This window comes from Jaculus jaculus, chromosome 1 (assembly GCF_020740685.1).
Source record: "Jaculus jaculus isolate mJacJac1 chromosome 1, mJacJac1.mat.Y.cur, whole genome shotgun sequence".
Classification (NCBI taxonomy): domain Eukaryota; kingdom Metazoa; phylum Chordata; class Mammalia; order Rodentia; family Dipodidae; genus Jaculus; species Jaculus jaculus.
In genome coordinates, this window is record NC_059102.1 from 258,316,463 (window position 1) to 258,331,234 (window position 14,772).

Genomic DNA, 14,772 nt, shown 5'->3' on the forward strand with positions numbered 1-14,772 from the left:
AAGCATCCTTGCTGCAAATGTCCCACCTGGCATATGGCAGGGGCGTGGAGCCTCCCCTACTGTCCTATATAGGCAGCCTTCAGCTGTTGGGATTTGGGAGGAAGGCAGGAATGGCCCAATACTGCCCTCTGGTGGTCACTATGGGAATGACAAGGACAATCTGCCAGACGCTTGCAGACCAGCTGGAACTGTGAACCACAGGCCCTGCCTTGAATGAGGTGGAAGGTGAAACGGCCTGAAAGTTGTCCTCCACATGTGCACAGTCACACACATGAACGCACTAAAACACTAACTCTCCTTTATAAGCCTGAGAAGCTCTACTTCAGCCAGGGGGTCAAGATCAATATCCCCGTGGGTAGATCCTGTGGATAGTATGCCACTTGACAGGATCTAACCAGAGCTGCACTTCATCTCAAGGCTGTTCCCCCTCTTAAACCGGCTACTGCATTACACAAAGCCATCAACAGAGTCAAGTGAGGACATTCTATAGATCTGACCAGTGCTCCTCACAATGCCACCACCATACAGATCAAGAAAGGGTTGTGCTGGAGAGATGGCTTAGCGGTTAAACGCTTGCCTGTGAAGCCTAAGGACCCCGGTTCCAGGCTCAATTCCCCAGGACCCACATTAGCTAGATACACAAGGGGGTGCATGCATCTGGAGTTCTTTTGCAATGGCTGGAGGCCCTGGCATACCCATTCTCTCCCTCCCTCCCTCCCCCTCCCTCTCCCTCTTTCTCTGCTGTTGGTCTCAAATAAATAAATAAATAACCAAAACAAAAAAGAAAGGGTAGAGGCTGGGCATGGTGGCACACACCTTTAACCCCAGCACTTGGGAGACAGAGGCAGGAGGATCACCATGAGTTCCAGGCCACACTGAGACTACATAGTGAATTCAGTGAATTCCAGGTCTGCCTGGCCTAGAGCAAGGCCCTACCTTGAGAAAAAAAAAAAAAAAAAAGTTGAGGATCTGGGAAGATGGCTTGATGGATAATGGTGCTTGGTTGCAAAACCTGCTGGCCCAAGTTCAATTGCCAAGCTGCCCAGCTAAGCTGGACACAAAAAGTGGTGCACAAGTCTAACATCCATCTGCAGGGGCAGGAGGCTCTGGTGAAGAAAAAGAGAGAAAAAAAGAGAGAAAAGAAAAAGAGAGAGCGAGGGAAAGGGGAGGAAGGGAGGAAGAGAAGAAGGAGGGAGGGAGAAAATACTTAAAACTGCCAGCCAAAAAGTTAATTTGTACCATATACAAATTTGTAACATAAATAAAACTTGGGGCTGGAGGGTTGGTAAAATAAGTGTTTGAGGTTACAATAAATGACTGGTGTTAGTAAGAATAATAAAGTTGGAGCAAAAGATATGTTTATATAAATGAGTAAACTATGTGCTGCTAAAAAAAAAAACAAACAGTGCCAGGGTTAGGAATTCATGAACCCCTCAAAACAATATAGGCTATTGCCAATGCTCTCAGTTCCCCAATAGAACTAGAATGTAAGACCTTATTGCTGAAGACACCACATGAGCCAGCTACTAGACACCGAGAAGTCAAACTGGAACTGAGCTGGCTGGCTCTTGCCAGCTGGCTAACTGCCAGAGTACTGAACAGTGCAATTCAGGCTGCTGGGCGTGGAGTTTCATCACCAACACTGACCAGCAATTAATGCTGCAAGCTGCATAGCTGGCCAGCCGGATAAGATGTGCCCACTGGGGTAACTACTTAGGGGGGATAACCAACTGTTCTTTCAGTGGATTTGAGACACATTCCGCCACAGAGTATTCATACCTGGTACTAAAAACCTAGGTAAAAGCCTAAAGGGAGGCTACTAATGTTGTCTGGCTAAAAGTGGTTACATCGTACCCATCAAATTAGCCCCTAGATACTCATGTTTGTGTTCATATGGTAATGCTGCTCATGACTACTAGAGACCCTCAGAGTTTTCAAAGTGCTGAGAATAAATGACAGTTAAGTGTTCAGCATTAAATGAGACATTGCCATCACACCCAGCAAGGCTTAGGGAACACTGTACAAGGCGTGACAGAAAGAACAGAAGAGCCACAGGATGGAGAGGAGTGTTTTGGAATGTTGTCTCCTGGACACACTGTATGTGTTGCATTCATGATATCACAGTGACTGATGTTACTTACACAATATCTGGCCCATCAACATGTGTTCATGGATGATAAAGGGAGGCAAAAATCAGTTATACCAAAATAGCAGAAGGACTGGTTCAAGGGAAGAAGGCATATGGGGTGCGGACAGAGAGGGACAGGTGGGGATTATACCAAAATATGTTTTGTACGCATGTAAAATTGTTGATGAAAAGTTTAAAAGAAAGGAAAGAAAGAAGGACTGAGTGGGGTGCAGTACAGCACTCCTAGAACCCAGCACTTAGAAGGCAGAGGCAGGAGGATCATGGCCAGTTTGAGGCCAGCCTAGGCTACACAGTGAGAACCAGACCAGTTGGGCTACAGAGTGAGACCCTGTCTGAACAGCCAAGGGAATGCTGGTGCAGTAGTGGCATAACTGTTATGGGAGTAGCCAGTGCTTTCTGATGGGATTTGAGCTCCACTCCAAAGAAGAGAATTCATGCCTGGAGATGTAAACCTAGTCAAACACCCATGGCTGGGAAGGTTATGGGCCTAGTGAGGAACCTAATACTGTTATTTTCTAAATGGATATATTGTCAAACTGCCTTCTAAATATTTATATTTATACCTCTCAGTTAATGCTGCTTTCAGCTGGGGTCAGAGAAACTTTTTCTATAGTGGGTGGTGGTTAATGCAGAGACTCATGGCTAGTCAATAAGAATAAGTGAGTATTGAGTGTTTGCTCCTATGCAGACCACTTATATCACCCACTCCAAGGGTTAGGAATATTGGAGAAGGTGGGCGGGAGGAGATGTAAGAACTGGAGGATGAAGAGGAAGGCTGTGGAATGCTGTCTTCTGACATGACATGGGTGTTGCACTCATGGATTCACAGCAGCGGTGGTGACCTGCACACAATCTGTACAAGGGCTAGAGGGATGGTTTAGCGGTTAAGGCATTTCCCTGCAAAGCTACAGGACCCAGGTTCAATTCCCCAGGACTCACGTTAGCCCGATACACAAGGGGGTGCATGCATCTGTAGTTAGTTGCAGTGGCTGGAGGCCCTGGCGCACCCATTCTCTCTCTCTCTCTCTCTCTCTCCCTCCCCTTTATCTGTCAAATAAATAAAAATAAAGAAAATAAGAAAAACAAAATCTGTACAAAATTAGGCTTGTCGCCATCATTCTGTCATGGGGCTCGTGAGGCGGTTCATTGTTGGCATAGGAGGAGTCATTCTCTTTAGTGCTGTAGCCACTGTAAAGTTGCCCAAGCGCTAATGAATAATCCCCAGCCCATGCTCATGCACACAACCCTAATTAAAATCAGTGGGTCCCCAAAATAAAAGTCACAATGGAAGTAGGTGGAGGACTTTTGGGAAGAAGGGGTTCAGCAGGAGTGGGAGGGCAACAAGAGAGGACAATGAGATGAATATGATCAAGATACATTATATACATGTATGAAATTGTCAAAACATATTTTTAAAGGTCCACAAAAAGGTGTAGAACAATTGATATAAATTTTTTTGAAAAAGAAAGATGGGCTTGTGAGCTGGCTCAGCAATTGAGCGCACATCCTGTGCCAGCCCGAGGAAGCTTGAGACCACCTGAGCTCAGCTCTCCAAAGCCCATGCGAACAACTGGGTGTGGCCATGTGTGTCTGCAACCCCAGTCCTGTGGGGAGCGAAGATCAGAGAATCGAACAATCAGAATGGCAAGCTCCGGAATCAGTCAGAGACTCTGACCCAAGGAAAAACAGGTGGGTGAGTGACGGAGGGGGACACTTGGTGTTCTCCTCTGACAGGTTCAGGTGAGCTCAACAGGTGCCATCGCAAGCGAAGGAGTGCCAATCAGCACGTAGACATGCGTACACCCCATGCATCATGCACACCACCGCTCATACACACAGGAGAGAGAAAGAAAGAAGAAAGAAACAAAGAAAGAAAGAGAGAGAAAGAGAGGGAGGGAGGAAAGAAGGGAAGGAAAAAAAGAAAAAGCCGGGCATGGTGGCGCATGGCTTTAATCCCAGCACTTGGGAGGCAGAGGTAGGAGGATCGCCATGAGTTCAAGGCCACTTTAGAGTCTCACTCTAGTTCAGACTGACCTGTAATTTACTATGTAGTCTCAGGGTGGCCTCGAACTCTCGGCGATCCTTTTACCTTTGCCTCCCGAGTGCTGGGATTAAAGGCATGTGGCAACACACCCAGCTTGTTAATTTCTTTTTGACATAATAAAAAAAAAAAAAAAACAAGTTCTGGAATGAGATAGTGGTGAATATACTAACTTTGTGAATATACTGAAGAAAAAAAAAATGACTTGCCCCTCCAAGGCTCAGGTACATTGCAGAAGAGGAGGCAGAAAGAATGTAAGAGATGTCTCAGTGCTGAACTTATTGCAAAAGAGGTGGTGGAAAGAATGTAAGAGCCAAAGGAAGGGTAGGACTGCTAATTGTGAAATCTCCCAAACACAAAATGGCTTTATCTTCATGACCTCACAGTGCCTAACACTACCTACACAAGACCTTCGTTATAGGAGGAAAAGATGATGACATCAAAATAAGAGACTGATTGAGAGGGGGAGAAGTTATGATGAAGAGTGGACTTGGGAAGGGGACAATGGAGGTTGGGAGGGGATTATCATGGTTTATTTCTATAATTATGGAAGTGATCAATAAAAAGTTAAAAGGGGGATGGAACATGACTTAGAGGTTAAGGCACTTGCCTTCAAAGCTTAAGGACTCAAGATCAATTCCCCAGGACCTATGTAAGCCAGATGCACAAGGTGGCACATGTGTCTGGAGTTCATCTGTAGCTGCTAGAGGTCCTGACACACCAATTCTCTCTCGTTTTCTCTGTCTCTCTCTCTCTCTCTCTGTCTTCTTTTTTTTTAAAATTATTTATTTATTTATTTGAGAGCAACAGACACAGAGAGAAAGACAGGTAGAGGGAGAGAGAGAGAATGGGCGCGCCAGGGCTTCCAGCCTCTGCAAACAAACTCCAGACACGTGCGCCCCCTTGTGCATCTGGCTAACGTGGGTCCTGGGGAACCGAGCCTCGAACCGGGGTCCTTAGGCTTCACAGGCAAGCGCTTAACCGCTAAGCCATCTCTCCAGCCCTCTCTCTGTCTTCTTTCTCTCAAGTAAATAAAAATAAATATTTTTAAATTATTTGTTTATTTGAGAGAGTGAGAGAAGGAGCAAAAGATGACAGTTCTAATCACTCCACATTCTAATCAGCACTTGGTATAGTCAGTCTGGGTTTCTTGTTAGTTTCTGGGGCAGTTTACTACAAGATGGATGTACAGAGGGTCATGGGTTTTTATTGAAATATACTGTGTATGTACCATGGACTATATTATGCTGAGATGCATGTCTTCACATCAGGGCAATGAACGTGTTCATCACTTCAAATGCCAATCGTGTTCACATGTTGGGAAGTTCCTTCTCTCTTCTAGTCACTGAAATCTAGCGGGGGCTGCTGTATCCAATGGTAACCCTGCTGAAGAGCAGGATGCGGAGCTCATTCCTCTCCGTGTTTTGACACCATGTGACTTTCATTTGCATTTCCTTTATGACCGATGATGGCCGACATCTTTCCATTTGTTTGTTTTTTCATCTGAATCTTTAGGCTGAAATTCCCAGTCAACCTTCTGCTCATTGTTTTTTTCTTTTTTGCAGTACTGGCTATTGAACTCAAAGCCTCACACATGCTAAGCAGGAGGTCCTCTCCTGAGCGATATTCTAGCCTCGATGTCCATCTTTTTTCTGAGTTGTTTTCTCATCTTTCTGTTGCCAGAGTTCTGTGTGGCTTTGAGGTGTTGTAAGATGTATTTTGCAAATCTTGCCTTCCAGTTCATGGCTTTTCTTCACTTTCTTAGTGTATCTTGGAGAGCAGCGCCACTGGAGAAAGTCCGATTTAGCACTGTATGTATGTATGATTTTGAGTCATAAGAAATATTTACTAGCCAGTCCTGGGCATAGACCCTAAGGACTCCACACAGTACTGCAGAGACACTGGTACGTCTACATTCATTGCTGCTCCATTTACAGTAGCTATGAAGTGGAAATCAGTTTAGATGCCCATCGACAGATAAGTGGAAAATAAAAACGTGGTATATATACACAGTGGAAGTCTATTCGGTAGCATGAAAAAAATGAAATTTGTAAGAAAATGGATGGGCCGGGAGTGGTGGCGCATGCCTTTAATCCCAGCACTCGGGAGGCAGAGGTAGGAGGATTGCCATGAGTTCAAGGCCACCCTGAGATGACAGAGTTAATTCCAGGTCAGCCTGGACCAGAGTGAGACTCTACCTCGAAAAAAGGAAAAAAAAAAAAAAAAAAGAAAAAAGAAAATGGATGGACCTGAAATACATATACATTAAGCCAACACTCAGAAAAACCAAAACCACAGGTTGTCTTTGGCATTATAAGCTAGAGCCCACATATCAGAGAGAATATGTGGTTTTGGTCTTTCTGAGTAAGAAGTGGGTGAGGGAAGGGTAAAAGGACACTGTGAGACATGCAAACAAAAGGCAGAGGATACTGGGCGTGAGGAGGGAAAATATGGAGGGATGGGGGAGGCTGGGGAGAGGAGAAGGAACAAAAAAGTAACTGAAATAACTTGTATTTGAAAACTGCCATGATGAATGATACTTAAATCTCTGTATGCTAACTATAAAAATTTAATTTGAGCTAGAGATGGCTTAGTGGTTAAGGCACTTGTCTGCAAAGCCTAAGGACTCAGGTTTGATTCCTCAGGACCCACATCAGCCAGATGCACAAGGTAGCGTACGCAACTGGAGTTTGTTTGCAGTGGCTAGAGGCCCTGGCAGGTCCATTCTCTCTCTCTCTGTCCTGCTTTCTTTCTCTCTGTCTCTCTCAAATAAATGAATAAAATATCTTTAGAAATAAAATATTTAAAAATTTTTAATTTAATTTGCAAAAAAATAATCTCGGCATATCAAAATCACTAAGTCTGTTTATGCAAACAGACCAAAAAAATCACTTCTCAGGGTTGGGGAGATGGTCACCTTACCTGCTTGCAAAGGTTCATTCATTCAATTCCCCAACACCTACATAAAGCCAGATGCAAAAACTAGCTTGTTGACATGACAAGGGGCCCTGGTACACCCATTTTCTCTCCCTTGCTCTCTCTTTCTTCTTATAAATAACAGCAACAACAATGAAAGCCAAGCATGGTGACACATGTTTTTAATCCAGGTATTTTCTCTGTCTCTCTCCATATATATCATCCCATCAAATAAGCAAGAAAAAAAAAACACTATAAATATAAAATTCAGAAAATAAAAAATAACTGAGGGCTGGGGAGATAGTTCAATGATTAAAGGTGCTAATTTAAAGCCTGCCTACCTCCCAGTTCAATTCCCTAGTTACCCATGTAAAGCCAGGGGCACAAAGTGGCATTTACAGCAGTGTTCATTCACCCCCTTCTCTCAAACAAGTAATAATAATAGCAAATAAAATATAATAAGCAATAAAACTTTTTTTAAGGGTTTGTGCATTCTTTGGGGTTTTTGTGGGTTTTTTGAGATAGGGTCTTGCTTCATTGCCAGGCTGGCCTCCAACAATTCATTATGCAGCCCAGCCTGGCCTCAACTTCATGAAATTCCTGCCCCAGCCTTTGGGATTACAGGTAGGGGTCACAACTCCCATCTTAAAGTCACTAAGAATTTTGCCTATATTTTTCTCTTGGAATTTCTGCAGTTTTAGATTTTATATTTAGGTCTACGGTTCATTTAAAGTTAACTTTTGTCTATGATGGGGTCGAGGCTCGTGGCTTGGTTTTTTGTTGTTGTTGTTTGTTTGTTGTTTTTTGTTTTTTTAAGAGAGAGAGAAAGAGACAGAGAGAGAAAAAATGAGCACTCCAAGCCCTCAGCCTCTGCAAACGAACTCCAGATACCTTCGTCACTTTATGTATCTGGCTTGTGTAGGTCCTGGGGAATTGAACCTGGGTCCTTTGGCTTTGTAGTCAAGTGCCTTAACTGCTAAGCCATCTCTCCAGCCCAGGCTCATGTTTTTTTGCAGTTGGGTTTTCATTTGTCCCAGTTCCATGTGTTGAAAACAACATCCTTTATCTATACTAAATTGCCTTTGTAATTTGGTAAGGAGAACAATAAAGCCTTGTTGTGATTTTGAATGGAATTTAATTGAACTTTCCCATTTTGGGGAAAGTGCAATCAGTGAGGCTTAAGTTCAATCAGTGAGGTTTCTAATCCACAGACATGATATACCCAAAGCTGCTTACAATTGTGGACTGTGACCCCTATTGCATAACTGAATGTAGGTGTTGCAAAAGAAAGTTGGTAACAATAAAAGGTTTGTGAACACATAAGGACCAAATATTAATTAAAAATCAAACACAATGAATCAAGATGTCTCTGACACATCATGCTACTTCTCGGCAGCCTTGCTTCTGAATACATGTGCACATTGTATTATGCAAGCCTGTCATGCCAGGCAATGCCAACTAATGCTGCCCGAAACACCTCAGCTCAGAATCGAGACTACTGTATGTTCAGGGTTGCGGTGTTTTTATTGTACAAAGTTTTCTGTTCTTATAAAAACATAATGATTTCGTGATGAAAAAAACTTCCAAAAATTTTTATACTGTCATTTCTCAGCATGTGTTGCAACTACGTTAAGGAAAAAAAAATACATATATATATCTTTTATTGACAACTTCAATACTTACAGACAACAAGCCATGGTATTTTCCTCCCCTCCCCTCCCCACTTTCCCCTCCATAACTCTGTTTTCCATCATATCCCCTCCCTCTCTCCATTAGTCTCTCTTTTAATTTGATGTTATCATATGGCAACTACGTTTTAATTCCTGGTTACAAAAAGCAGACAGTGAATGGGAGGAAAAAGTTTGTTTCAGCTTACAGTCTCCAGGGGAAGCTTCATCATGGCAAGGGAAGCATGACAGGCCTGAGCAGGAAGCCTGGGTCACATCTCCACAGCAGAGGAAGGAAGTAGTCTATATACTGGGCTTGGAGCTGGGCTCTATTTCCCCAAACCCACCGCCAGCACACCTCCCCCAGCAAGGCTCCACCTCATGAGAGGTCCACAACTTCCCCAAATTGCCACCAGCTGAGGACCCAGCACTCCAAACAGATGAGGCCATTGAGGCCATCTGATTCAAACCACCAAGCATGTAAGTATCAAATTAATGTATTTTTGTGTTGTGTTATGTCAGACAAACAGCACATCTACATCATCAGTATGTAAGTTTGCTTTCACCTTTAATATATGATAAAATTACAGGTTTACCAAAGGATTTTTTAAAATAATTGTTTATGATTATCATTGTTTGATTTGTATATCTAATACACACATACACATACACCTGATGTCATATAAAATTTTTCTCAGGCAAAAAGAAGTCATAAACTGGGCATGGTGGCACACATGCCTTTATTCCCAGCACTCAGGAGGCAGAAGTAGGAGGATTGCTGTAAATTAAGGGGGAGCCCCAGACTACATAGTAAATTCCAAGCCATTTTGGAGTGAGACCATACCTTGAGAAACAAAAAAAACAGATAAGTTTAAAAGGTTTAGAAAGCCCTGGTACCTGGTACAGCTCTCCAATTATTTATTTTATTTCTTTCTCCTTATACTTTTTGCCTTATAACTTGTGAAGCTGATTTATTGTATCTTCCTGTGTAACAATTTCTTTATCATTCTTATAATCACCTATTGACACATTTGTTTCAAAAAGTGTCCTATTTCATGCCTGTGGTCCCTGCTACTTGGAGGTCTGGGGCAGGAGGATCGTGAGTTTGAGACCAGCCTGGGCAACATAATGAGACCCTGTCCCAAAAAACAAACAGGCACAAAAACAAAACACCTGGGTCTTATTGCTGCATTTAATCTTAATGTCGCCTACCTTTGTGCAGTCAGTTTAGTCCATTGATATTTATTATAGTTATTGATACATTTTAGATATGTTTTTAATCATCCTACCTTTGGATTTCTATTAGCCTCACTTTTTGGTTTGGTTTTGTATTGTTCTTTTTTCTCCCTCCTTGCCTCCTTATCTTAACTGAGTTTTACTTCTTTTCTTTTCCTGTGCCACTTTTTTTCCCTCCACTGGAATGAAACAAAGCCATTGTATTTTCATTGTCACCCTTGAAGTTTTACTATGTACATTTAAATAACACATAGTTGTGTTAGTCTGTTTTCTACTATTATAGCAAAATACATTAGTCTGAGTATTTTACCAAAAAAAAAAAAAAGAGGTTCATTTAGCTCATAGTTTGGGGAACTAAAATTCCAAAAACTGGATGGTCCAATTGATTTGGCCTCTGATGAGGGTCTCACAGTGATAACATCACAATGACAGAAGCACATGCAGAAGGGGCCACATGGCAAGACAGGAAGCAAAGACTAAAGATCCACTTGTAACAATCCACTCTCCAGGTGCGGTGCTTCGCACCTGTAATCCCAGCACTCAGGGGGTGGAGGCAAGAAGTTTAAAAATTCAAGACCAGCTTCTAGTCCTTCAACATCCATTCTCTTGGGAATTAATTTGGATTCCCTGAGAGCTCCATGAACCCATTTGAGAACTAGGCCTCTATGATCTGATACCCTCCAACAGTCCTCCCTATCTTAAGGGTCACAGTATACTGGGGACCAAGCTTCTGACACATGAATTTTGAGGGACACACTGAAATCCTAGCCAAACCACCACACTAATGGCAAACAATTTCTTGACAACCTCTGTAGCCTCCAAATGCAAGTGCTTTAGAACACTGTGGTTCCATTTTTACCTCTCAACTTCCCTACTCTTCCCAGAATCCCAGATCTATCTTTAGCATCACAAATGAAGTTATTATTTCATATAGATGGTTTTTGTGTGTGTACATATGTGTAGTTTGTGTGATGTGTGTGTGTGCACTGTACATACATGTGTGTATTGATGTGGTACCTCAAGAGGCCAGAGGAGAATGCCAAGTGTCCCCCTCCAATGTTCACTGGCTTATATCCTTGAGACGGAGTCTCTTCGCTGATTCCAGAGCTGCTGTTTTTGTGAAGCCCAGCGATTCTCCAGTCCCTGCTCCTCGCAGGACTGGAGGTTACAGACATGCATGGCCATACCCAGCTATTTATGTGGGTTCTGGGGAATTGAACTCAGCGGTGTCGGGCGCCCCTCAGACCTTCATGCTTGCACAGTTGATCCATCTTTCCAGCTCGATTTCATACAAATGGTTTTAATGGGCTCTTCCTGAACTTAAGTGTTGTATGCTTACCATGTCTTCTCACATCTCAGGTTGGCCTTCTGGAATCATTTTCCTTCTTGAAGCACATTCTTCTTGAAGTCTCTTTAGATTACTCTCAACTTTTATCTTCCTTTCAGTGTTCAAAGAAATGTATTTTTTTTTCTTTTGTTTTGGCTCTTGAAAGGGTCTTTTTCCCTGGACATAATTCTAAAGTGACATTGGTTTGCTCTCCTCAGTCAGGGATATTATTCTGGTCTCTTAGCCTTTGTCGTGGTTGTTGAGAAGCCAGCTCACATTCTGTCTCCCTTTGTAGACCATCTGTCCTTTCTCAATGACTACTTTCATCATGTCTCTGCCTTTGGCATCCTGTAGTTCCAATAAAATGTAGAAATCATGGATTTACTTTTATATATTGTAGTCGAAATGCCTTGTGCTTCTGGTGCTATGGATCTGCTTTTCATCACCTCTAGAAAAAAAAAAGTGCCACTCTTCTGCATTTAAATATTTCCTCTTTTCCATTCCTTTTATCTTCTTTTTCTGAGAATCCATTATATAAAACCTTCTCATTCTATTCTCCATGCCTCTTAATCGTTCTCCATGTAAGTCACTGCAGTAGTCTCCTTCTTGTTGCTAGGACAAAACATCTGGCCAGGAGCAGTTTATGGGAGGAAAGGGTTTAGTTCAGGCTTATAATTTTGAGAGGAATCTTCATCATCAACTGGTTCATATCTTTATACATTAGCAGCAGAGACAGAAAGTGTCCTAATCAGCCTGCCAGCTCTGAACACACCATGAGCTGAACTAAGAACCCCAGCAACACACCTCCTCCAGCAAGGCTCCACCTCCCAACAGCTCCACCAGCTGAGGACCAATTAGGAGACCTAATCACAAACACCTGAGGCCATTATGGGGGAGAGTTTACATTCAAACCACTACATTCACCTTCCTACCTGTTTACTGTTTTCTTTATAAGTGATTTCTAGCTCACTAATCCTCTATTCAATTGTGTCTTGTTTGTTGACATTTAGATTTTAGAATTTGGTGTTTTACTTCTAGAAGTTTCAATTGTGTTTTTGTTGTTGTTGTTGTTTTGCTTTTTCAAGGTAGGCTTTCACTCTAGGCCAGATTGACCTGGATTCACTATGTAGTCCCAGGGTGACCTTGAACTCATGGCAATCCTCCTACCTCTACCTCTTGAGTGCCGAGAATAAAGGTGTGGGCCACCACACCCAGCCTCAATTATTTGTGTTTATTTTCTTTTATTTGGTTTTGTTGATTCCAAATGTGTCTCTCCATCCCCCTTCTCTCCATCACTACTTGTCCTGTAGGTGCCTCTTGGCACTGCCTCTCTCACCTCTTTAAACTCTCCTACACAGGTGCTTACCATTCTATTGCTTGGTTCTAAATCTCTTGTTTCTTACCTTGCTGACCCTCCCTCATGGTGGCTCACTCCCCTGTGATTTGGAAAGATTTCTATGGAAATCTCTTGCTTAATCTGACTCTCTGAATGTCCCTTTGGCTGAGCCTAGGGGTGGTCTTCCTCCACATTGAGATTGCTTCTCGCCAGCCCAGGATCACCCAGTCCCCTCAAGTGCTTAATCTCACATGAGGTTCACCTTCCCATCCCTCTTACCCCTAGCTCTCCCAAAGTTCAATATCACCACATGGAAAATTGCTATAGGTCTCTAGGCTTGGGGCCAGCCTTCCTCCATACCAAACAGCCAATTCAGAACAGATCACTGACCCTCCTCTGTGGGTTTATTCCAGCACCCTTCTGTGGAAACCTGGTCTGTAGCCCCCCCTTTACCCCCACCCTCCTTTTTCTTCAAGCCCATGTCACCATCTGTCATATTTTATATTCATTTGTCAAATTGCTTCTTGTAGGACATCCACACACACTAGAATCTGATGACTTGTTCATTTATATATTCTTAGCAACTACAGCAATGCCTGAAATATAACTGTTGAGCCATTATGTGATGGGTGAATGAGTAAATGAGACACAGCTCCTGTCTCCAAAATGGTGTATCTGGCAATGGAGCCAGACAGAGACAGTTGTAAGATAGAGAAATAACTCCTGTGAGGGAAGCAAGCAGAAAGAAGGTTCCACCACAGACTACCAGGTCAGGGACCACACCAGTTACTGCAGAGGATGGGGACATGCAGAGGTGAGGTGCTGCAGGTGTGTTGCCAAAGGGAGAATGTTCGAGACAGACTGATCCAAAGGTAAGAAAGATACTCTGCAGGAAGTGAAAACAGTGGGGGACTGAGAAGGACCAGGAAGAGAACTGGCTAGAAAAGGAACACGGGCTGACCCTCTTCTCCCCTCCCCAGTCTTCATGAGGAGGTTGGCAGAGGAAGAAGAAAGTGTAGAAGGGCGTCAGCACTGGAGGCCATGGTCAGGCTGTAGGGCAGGAGAGTCCTCTGGCTTCTGGGGAGGCAGGAAAGCCTGTGAGAGGTCCTACATGAATGGAAGGGAAATTGGTTCTGAGTTAAGGCTGGTGGAGGTGGGTGAAGAAACCTTGAAGGTCCTGCTGATGGCCTCAGCTATTGATAGGAGAACACACTGAGTGGGTGAGTGAGGGGTCATTTAGTGGATAGAGCGACTGCCCAGGGGGCATTGGTTGGGATAATCTGAGATAAAGCACCCACAACCTAGACTCCTGAACCAGTGCTTGTTAATGAGGATCGGATTTAACAAAATTAAAAATAGAGATATGGGACACCCAGCTGCATTTGAATTTCAAATAAACACAAATAATTTTTTCATGTAACCATGTTTCCAAATGTGGGCTTCCTGTGTATTATCTGAAATTCTCTTTTCAACAACCCCTCCCCCATCCACCCACAGTCACATAGCTGCTGAAATAACAGTGACCAAACACTAATCTGGGCCCTCTGCTACCCATTTATTAGCCTTTTATTAAGTGCCTCCAAAGGGTCCTGTCCTTAACAGATGCCACCTGGGTCCCTTCTATATTCATGCTACTCTGGAAGCCCCCAGGAGCTGGCCCATCACCCCATCAGCCTAGGCTGGGTCTGTGGAAGCGCTGAAGAAGGGTTGGGGCCTAGACTAAGCCCGTAAGTGCCTTGGGCCCACTGCCTACTCCCTGCCAGGGTATTTCCAGGAAGTGGTCTCCCCCAGAGCCTGGACCCCAGTGAGGCTTACAACCACAGGCTTAGGGCTGTTTCCTGGAACACTCAAACCCATGTTTATCACTATGGCCACATCCTCCTCTGTGTGGCCCTGGGTGTGCTGGGTCTGAGAGGCTATGGCTGGAATAAGGCCCTGCCTCAGTGGGCTAGGGACAGCCACAGCAGAAGCCAGGGCCACCTTCTCTAAACCTATCCATCCAGGCTCCCATGGTTTCACAGTACCCTTGTTACCCGAAGACCCAGACAAAAGCCTGGGGAGCCTGCTGGACTCAGAAACAGGCTAACCAAGGTAATTATG